Below are 10,017 nucleotides of genomic sequence, written 5' to 3' on the forward strand. Positions count from 1 at the left end.
ATTGGTGATATAGTATTAATTGCATCTGGGGAGCAGGAAATGGCCAGTACTGTGGATGCCCTAGGAAAATACATACATGCCAAAGTGTGAGAGATAAATCATAAATATTCAGGGCCCTGCAACATTGATCATGTTTTTAGAAGTCTGGATATATGAGGCATGCCTAGTATCCCCTTCAAGGGAAAGGAAAAGTTATTGCATCTTTCATCTCCTACCACCTACTACCTATGCAAGAAATAAAGAACAGTATTTGGTGCACCTGTTTAGATTTTACAGCTAGCCTATGCCACACTTAGAAATACTGCTCTAAGTCACTTATCAGTTGAGTCAAAAGGTTGCCAGTTTTGAGTAGGGTCAAAAGAAGAGAAGCCTTGGCAGTGGGTCCAGGCTGTGACACAAGCTGCTCTTCCCCTTAGTTCATAATGACGTGGCAGATTCCAAGGTGCTAGGGGAGAGTTGATGATGCTGTGTGGAGTCTGGCAGGACCTGAAAGGGGAATCACAGCACAAACTCATAGGGTTTTATTTATTTATTTATTTATTTATTTTGCTTTTTGAAATGGCTCTTTAATAAACCCAGGGCAAAGGGTGTGGTGATGAGATTGCTTCTTGAAAAGTGTCAGGCCAGAAATTGTACTTTGAGAATACTTCACAAATTTCCTTTGACCCAAGTCTTTTCGTTGCTTATTATTGTTCACCATGACCTTCAGAAATTCCTAGGGTTTTAGAGTAAGGCCATACCTTCAGTAGCCGAACCATTCAAAAAGCAGCTACTGGCATGATACTAAGTTCTAGCAGAAACTGAGCATTTGACAGTGGAGCATCAAATGATTATATTATCAGAGCTGCCCTTTTAGACCTGGGTTTTGTAAGGTTGGGTGCCCACAGAAGCAACCCACTGAAAAATAGAAATGATATATATGGGATCACATCTAAGCAGGTCCAGAAGTCATAAGTAATTTACATGAACAGGAGGTAAAGATCTGTGTCTTGTATTCCTCACTCACACCTATGGCTTCATGAGGTGTTCCCTGTGGCCAGCTGATGATGTTAGAGGAAATATTCATGACTGGTTCAGGCTTGATATGTTAGTAGAGCTGAAAATGGACTGCTACTGCACTACAGTCCCACTCAGGGAGGGGCCCTAGAGGACATTGTGAGGAGAATCCTTCTAGTGGGCAGAGCTTCAAGATGTACATTTAATTATCTCCTTCGAATGGAGAGAGAAATAGTCTGAGCTAAGGATAAATACAGAGTCTTGAGCAACAGTGAATTGTGTGGTTGAGTGGGTCAAGGGCCTGGAAGATATAATATTTAGAGTTCAATAGCAAAGAGATCTGGGAAGAAGCATTTGCAGGGAACTAGGGAGTGAGCAAAAGTGTGTGGATCTTCGTGTCCCATGTCCAGGTCCGCTAGTGAGTATGCACTATGGATGAGACCCTGAATATCCAGGTAGACATATCGCAGGTTGTGTTTTTCAGAGACGGCCACAAATGTCTCCCATCCCACAGACTCTTCTTACAATGTGACCTTGACACTCCTTCTGTTGTGTGGTGGGGTCTGCTTCCCTCTCTGTGAATCTGGGCAAGCATTTGTCACCTCCGCTGATAGAATATGGTAGGAAGGATATTCTGTGACCTCTGAGGCGCAATCTTAAAAATTCTATGCATTTCCACCTTGCTCCCTTGGGATGCTCACTTGGAATCCAGGTGTGATACAGTGAGAAAGCCCACAGTAGGCCACACAGAGGAACCACGTGAAAAGGACATATGTAGGTATACTGGCCCACAGCTCAGCTGAGGTCCCTGCTGACAGCCAGCATCAACAGGCAGACCCGTAAATGAAGATGCTTCCAGATGATTACAGGCCCCAGTTGTTGATTCCCTTCCAGTTGTAGCCCTAAACGTCGTGGAGCAGAGACAAACCATCCACGCTCTATCCTCAGAAGTGAATTCCTGACCCACTTTTCTCATGTAAGAAAAAAACCTGCTTGTGAAGCTGTTGTTTCTCCTCTGGCCACAAGAGGGAGAACTTGTTCTTTGGGAACCTGCAAGTTTTAGAAGCCATGCTTACTTCCTGTCTCCTATGGGCCGCGGGGTACCCTGCCTAGAGTTGCAGTGAATTTTCCATCTTTCTTCCCACAGGGCCTGGTGAGGTCAGGTGGCTAAAGTAAAACTTACTTTAAAAAAAAGTTCAAATCTTGAATACGTACGAGCTCTAAAGATCAGTAAGAAGAAGAAACACCTGATCTTTAACTTCACCTTTGGAACCAGAAAATTGATATGGCGATTGCATGTTTAGCCTTGAAGAAGAAAGGAAACTCATTCTAGTTTGTCATTTGGAGTCTCTAGGTGAAGGTGGACTGTCTGCCTCAAGCAGCTGGGTCTTAAGCTCCCTAGAAGGTCATATCCACTGAAGTAGAGGAGGTGCAGTAGGTGGCAGCCCCACAGTGGTCTGCAGAACTTCCCTGGGAGAGGCTGGGACTTGCAGTTTCTGGACCACCGCTGTGGTACGGCTTAGACTCCTTACTCATTTGGTGAACACTGGTGAACATGGAGGTGAGGGCGGCTGCTGGAGGTCATTTTCAGTTACCTCCTACATCATGGGTTGGTCCTGTTGACAGATGTTTTCCCTCTAGTTTTTTTATTTTTTAGATTATTTTTATAAATTACAGTAAAATACACAAAACATAAAGTTTACCATCTTAACCATTTGTAAGTGTACAGTTCAGTGGCATTAAGTACATTCGCATTACTTTGCAACCATCACCACCATCCATGTCCAGAACTCTTTTCATCTTGCAAATCAAACCCTATACCCATTGAGCAATAATTCCTCATCCCTTCCTCCCCCTGCACCCAGCACCTGGAAATCACCCTTCTGTTTTCTGTCTCTATGAATTTGACTTCTCTAGGTGTCTCATGTAAGTGGAATCATACAATATTTGTCCTTTTGTTATTGGCTTATGTCTCTTAGCATAATGCCCTCCAGGATCATCCATGTTGTAGCATGTAGCATAATTTCCTTCTTTTTTGAAGGCTGAATAATATTCCATTGTATGTATATACCACATTTTTTTTATCCATTCATCCATCAAAGGACATTTGGGTTGCTTCCACCTTTTAGATATCGTGAATAATGTTGCTATGAACAGGAATGTACAAATAACTGTTTGCATCCCTGCTTTCAGTTCTTTTGGGTATATACTCAGAACTGGAAATGTTGGGTCACACAGTAATTTTATTTTTCATTTTTCGAGGAGCCTCCATACTGTTTTCCATAGCTGCTGCCCAATTTTACTTTCCCACCAGCAGTGCACAAGGGTTCCAATTTCTCCATATCCTCACCAACACTTGTTATGTTTTGTATTGTACTGTTCTGTGTTGTTTCATAGTAGCCATCCTAATAGGTGTGAGGTGGTCCCTTCAGTTTTTAAAGCCAACTGCCTTCATATCTCCTAAGGGGTAAGGATGTCACCATGACATCTGTCAGTATATAGTCTTTTGATAGCTGGCTGTTTCCTTGTCTCTGGTAAGGGCAGTAACTAAGAAATAACTGAGGTCATCTCTCTCTCTTTTGAGGCAAGCTAATATTCTAAACCTTCACTGGCAGTTGTTTGCTCCTCAGGCAGCCGAGAACTTTTATCTCCTGCCTTTAGGCAGTATGGTGTAATAGCTCAGAGCATGGACTATGGAGCCAGATGTGTGGGTTAAAATCTTGGCATTGTCATTAGATCTTGGACAAGTTACTTTGCCTCAGCTGTAATATGGAGCTAATAATAAGAGTCATTATAAGGACTAACTAAGTTAATACATAAAAACAGTTAAAGCATTTTGGTACATGTTTGTCACTCAGTAAGTAGTAGCAGTTGTTGCCCTTCCATAACACACTCTACAACTTCATCCACCCTCCCAAATGTAGAAGATAGTTACTATTATCACCTACTGTTTTACAGGTGCAAAAGCTGAAGTTTAGAGACGTTAAATAATTGATGCAAGATATCACAGCTGTTAAATAGAGGAGCTGAGATTGGTTCTCTGAGCCTGGCCTCAGAGCCCTCTCCTAACATGTTCTATATTGGTGACTCTGGTTTGGCAGAACAAATGACAAGGACAGCATTGGCCTTGGTGAGGGAAGGCAGCTCTTACTAGTAGGCAGTTGGAACCTGGGAAGCATTCCATCAGCTTTCCCCATTGTGTCTGTCACCCACAAATGAAGAGCAGATGTGAATGTTGCTGCCAGCCACTCACTTGTTAGATGAGAACTGACTTGGCCGTGTTCATTATAAAATTAATTTTTAGGTCTTGGTGGTTTTAACAAAGCATGTGAATTGTAGGTCTCCACAGGAATCATAAATTTTAATTTAGAAGTGCTTTTGAATCTAATAAAAAATCTATTTTTACTTGCATTAAGATAGCAAAGGATAAAAACCTCTGGAAAGGTTCTGGATGCCTCAAAGGAAAATTCAGTTAGATGGTTCTGTGTTTCAGTAACACACATGAGAAACTTCTGAATAATTTGTTAAAATGGGATGATGTGCCCCACTTTTTAAATTGAAAGTCCAATGCACTTATCTCCAGGAATTAGCAAAAAATATTTTTCTAATAATATAAATCATTAACATCTATTTGACATCATAAAGAATAACATATTTGAGCATAAAGTTGATCCTGATACAAATATTGGTTTTGAAAATGAAAGCATCAGAAATTCTGTGTAACTCTTTGCTAGAAGAAAGATAACCCTAAGGCTACTCCATAGATATTTTTCTTTTTCATGATATGGAATGAGCATGATATTTTCATTTTAGAGTCACAAGGACCATTAAGGAGAAAAACTTTTTTGAAATATAGGAAAACATGATTGATTTACACTTTTTATTGGCTCTGCGTATTTGGAGTTCATTGTAATTCCATGTGGATTGGGATGCCATTTCCCTTTACTATATCTGTGATGAAAGGATCTGTTAAATAAATTCCTGGAGCAAGTAAGGGAGGAGATTTTAAAGCAGTCTAATCATTTTTGTCTGCAAATGGTGCCACTGATTTTGAGTGCCTTTCCTCTCCTTCTTATTACAATAGGCCACCAGGTCTCTCTCCAGGCTCATGGCTTTACCCTCATCTGCCTAGCAAATGCGCGTCTGGTGCACAGGCAGATCCCACAAGTCTATGTATACACCAAGCGTCTCTTCTTTCCCTGCCTGGAGCAGGCTCCACTGGAGGACTGCCTATTTCTATCAGTGGCACCATCCCTGTTTTCCAAGCGTATCAGTGAGGAAACCACCTTCAAGTCAAGCTTCCTTCTCCCTCATAAGGCCATCCTGGGATTGTCTCCAAGGTCAGTTCTTTCAACTGTCTCTTCAGTTTTCAGTTCTTCATTCCGCTTCCTAGCCCTTGAGATAGCTCCGTTGTTATGCAGTCCTTAAACCCTAACACCTGACCTGACATGTGACTCTCGCTCTTTAGACTTGGTTAGGCTCCCTGAACCATCAACCCATCACCCCATTCCTGGAATAAAGCTGTTCTGATCTCCTCATTGGTTTTGCTACTTGTATCATACATTCACCATAGAATCATCAAAGTAACTTTTCTAAAATACTTATGTTCATACCATTTTCCTGCTTAAGGACCTACAATGTCTTCTTATTGCATATTAGATAAAATATAAATGTATCTTCCCTATGTGTAAAGCCCTACATCACTTGATCCTTCTTTGGTTATTAAATGTTTCCTTTACTAGTTTTGAGTAGTTCTTCTGAACCAGTCAGGTCATTTCCCTTATCTCTGCCCACCCCACTCCACCCCTGCCGCCCCTTCTGACTCTCTCTCTCTCTCTTACACACACACACACACACACACACACACACACACACACTGCTCTATGCTCCATTCATCCAAATTCTGTCAAATTAAAGATGATTTCTTTAAAAGTCGTCTTCTCCAAATAACTACCTGAGATTAGCTTTTTTCCCACAGTAGACTTCTAAATAATCTTGGGACATATAATCTTCTATATAATCTTGGAATCCCAGAGCTGGCTTCAGTCACACTTCACATCGAGTTTAGCACCAGCTCCCCCAGCAACCCTGCGAGATTCATTCTTCCCTCCACCCTGGAGCTGGACCAGCGCTCTGTGATGAGCTGTGGATGCAAAGATGAAACAGGTGCCTGCTCTCAAGAGGCTTACACTCTATCAATAGGGGAGACAGACAAACAGTTCAGTTATAAAGCAGGAAAAGTAAAGGGACAGAAGATTGTACAAGGCAGGGTAGTGACTAAATCTGAGCAGTAGGGAAGGAGAGGTGATACTTGTACTGTGTCCTGAGGGGTGAGGAGGGATTATCGAGCAGATAGGTCAGAGAAGGCATTCCCAGGAAGGGAGAAGCATGGAATGGCCTTTCTCTTTCTGAACTTTGCTAGCACGTATGCATCCAGTTGGCTTCATACCACCCTTGTTTGTATTTCACCCGGAAGTCAACTTGTTTAACAAACATCTTGATGTCCTCTAAACAAAAGATACTTTTTAAAAGAATGGTCATGTTTTCTATTGCTTATGTGCCCCTCACATTGCCTAGTAATATCAGGTGCAAAGTAGGGGCTACTTTTTGTTTTGTTTTAATGTAAAGGGATACTATAGACCTATTGTAATGATGGATTTGCCCTGCTTGTCCGGCATTCTAAATTCCAACCATTTATTCCTCCTTGCCTCTGTCACTTGTATCTATCCTTCCATTTACTTTTGTGACCACCACTGTGTGCACATGAGATGACTGGTCCATGTTATGGAAGAGCCTTTGGCCGTGGAATGAAATAGAACTAGTTGGGCTATGTGGGAATGGAAGCTATGGTCTTGAATTTCCAGATTGATGCGTTTAAACAAGTGAGTTAACCAGCCACAGGCTGGTGCTACATAGTTGCTTGTTGAATGATTTGAGTAATCCCTTTATGATAGTCTAGACTTGATAAGCTGTGATCATTCTGAGCTTGATAAGTCATCACAAAAGAATTCTTTCCTTATCAGTGATGCTTATTAAGACCCTTAGGTTCTTGAAACAGGTGTGTTTCTGCTCTGAAGTTCCACTCATCACTATCTCCCCTCAAAAATTTTGGCTCTGGTGTGGCAAACTAACAGAATTGAGTACATGAAGATTAGTTTTTTTGTGGGAGAAAAGAGATTTGTGGCAGTTTATCCTTTTAGGTTGGATGTGACAGATGCAGCAGCTAATTGTTCCCTAATATCTGTTCTCCTTTCTTCTGTATTAATAGAACCTCTGATTTTTAGCTGGACCTGTGCTTGCCTGCAGTAAATATTCCATTTCCCACACTCCCTTGCAGCTGGTTGTGCCAATGTGACTAAATTCAGAGCATGGTATGTGGGAGGGTGATCTGAGCAACCACTAGGTTGAGTTCTTTAAGAAGGAAGCATGCTCTCCCCTTCCTGATTTTTCTTCCTTCCCACTGACTGGAATGTGCCTGTGGTGGTTAGCTCTCCTGGACCCTGGAGATGCGGGCCACGCCCTCTCGGTGGAAGAACAACAAGATAGAAGGAACCTGGGGCCCTGACTGGGGCTGCCACATGAGCCCCAGCCTGTTTATGCTTGCAGCTGTTATGTCAAAGAGAAAGAATTGTCCCCGTTAAGCTAGGATTATGTTAGGTCTCTGTGTCAGCAGCTAATTAACACGTTGGGGGATAAACAGTTAAGAAGTTCAAACTGTGTCAGCTGAGTAATATGAACAAGATGAGAAACATACTTTTAAAGGTATTTAATAAGACTTTTTTTTCAAATCAGTACAAAAATTTAAATACAAAAATGATTTGCTATTGACATGTCTCAAATCTATCATGGAAACTCAAAGTTACCAGTCTGTTCACCATTCATGGTATTCTGTAAAATATTTGAGAACAGTCACCCACTACAGACATTCTTTTCCCCTGTGGGATGTCATCCTGCATTAAAACTCTGTATTTAAATAACAATATTGTCAGTTTGGTCCATTTCACATGGAAAAGTTCTAGTTAATTTTGAATTAAATAGGGATTGTAGCACTATCCGTAGACTTTAGAACATGTGGTTGTTTCATCTGCTTTTACACTAAATGTGTTAACATGATGTGCAACATTCAAAAGGGAAACAAAGATACATAGATAATTATTTAAAACTCTTTAAATTAAATGGAGTAATTCATTTAGCTCTGAGATTAGCACCATTGTAGAATATACAGTATCTGGCATAGATTTTTCTCCTCCCCTGTCTAAGTTAGAAGCATATGCCTGATAATACACACATGCGCGCATGCACGTGCACACACATGCACACACACATGCAATTGAGTAACAACCAATAAATAAGTTGGAAGGTATTTGAAAAGTGAAATTTGGTTTTGACTAAAGAGCTACTTTCTCTCTTGGTGGAAATAAAAAGCCCATACATGTACAGATAAATACAGTTTTATAAATCAGCTGATCTGACTTGCCTCCAAGCCATTTCCATGCAGCTTTTCAGCAGACAGAGCCCAGTGGATCCATGTGGCTCTCATAGCCATTGGCCCAAAACCAGCATCCTCAAGACCAACCCAAAGGATATTTGGCCACATAAATGCTGTCTGCTTTGAAAATGAAGGTTGGGTGGGATATGTTTCTGATGGGAAAAGTTTGTCATATAATTAGCCGTGAGTAAGAAACCACGTGATAATGAACTCATTTCTCTTTTTAAGAAATTGAGAAGAAAGGGTGCTTGTATACCATATAGGGAAAAGACAGATATTAGGCTGAGGAGAATATTCTTGATGGTTAAAATGATTCAGATTTGACATAGACACGATTCCATGTGTGTTTATACCGTATTTATTTGTGTATCTTCCCATCTGTACCTATCCCCTCATTTCATCACTCTTAACTGAGGAGTAGATACAAGACTCCACCACCATAGCCCCACATTATTCCCCCCAGTGGCTTATAATGTCAGCAGCAGACTCAGAGCCAACTTGAAATGCTTTGTCTGTGTTTCAAGACCAGATTTGAATGTGCAAAGCAATTAGTATGTACCTAAATGAAAACCTGGAAAAAAATTTACTTTTCTCTTTAAATTTGTGTTGACTCCTGTACTTGTGGGGTGACATTAAAAAGCATGGGCTGTCATTGCCCTCTGACATTCCAGGTGGCTCTTCCACAGGTTGCTTCCTGCATTTTTAGTACCTACAACAGGAAGTAATACAACTATTTTTTAATTTAAAACTTCAGAAATTATTTTTTCAAAACAATTTATTTTCCTATGTAATTCTGAAACTCCCCCCTCTTTCCCCAATCAAAGGACGGCTTGGATTTAGGAAATTCACTTTGGAACTTCAGATGACACACTGATTTGTATGTGTACTACACAGGGAAATTTCTTTGAAATTCAGTAGCTACTAAAAAGTACTGATATCCCCTTTGTGGGTGAAACCTCGTTGTAGTCATTTGTGTGTGTAGGCAAAGGAGGGGGATTATTATACGCATGTAAACACAATTAATAACTGCTATTTATAATGAACATTCCGCAAAACTGGAAAGTTATGAGGGGAGAGGGTTACTTTTTTTCTTATGACATCCAGGTGTTTATATTAGTTGGGTCGTAATGGAAATTACATGGAGAACAACAAGAAAGAAAAAAAAATCACAGGAAAACAAAAAAAACAAGCAAAAAGAACCCGTGAGGAATAAATGAGTTAGTTCCTGCTCATGTCTCTCAGCTGGTTTGTTAGCTCCCTAGCTCCCTACGGGGCACTGTCTTAGGCCCCACAGAAGTGTCTCATCCAGTGCTAGGCACACAGAAGGCACGAGTAGGGCTTCCCTGGTGGCGCAGTGGTTGGGGGTCCGCCTGCCGATGCAGGGGACACGGGTTCATGCCCCGGTCCGGGAGGATCCCACATGCCGCGGAGCTGCTGGGCCCGTGAGCCATGGCCGCTGAGCCTGCGCGTCCGGAGCCTGTGCTCCGCAGCGGGAGAGGCCACAACAGTGAGAGGCCCGCGTGCCGCAAAAA

The sequence above is a fragment of the Lipotes vexillifer genome, unplaced genomic scaffold, assembly GCF_000442215.2.
Source record: "Lipotes vexillifer unplaced genomic scaffold, Lipotes_vexillifer_v1.1 scaffold963, whole genome shotgun sequence".
NCBI classification, from domain to species: Eukaryota; Metazoa; Chordata; class Mammalia; order Artiodactyla; family Lipotidae; genus Lipotes; species Lipotes vexillifer.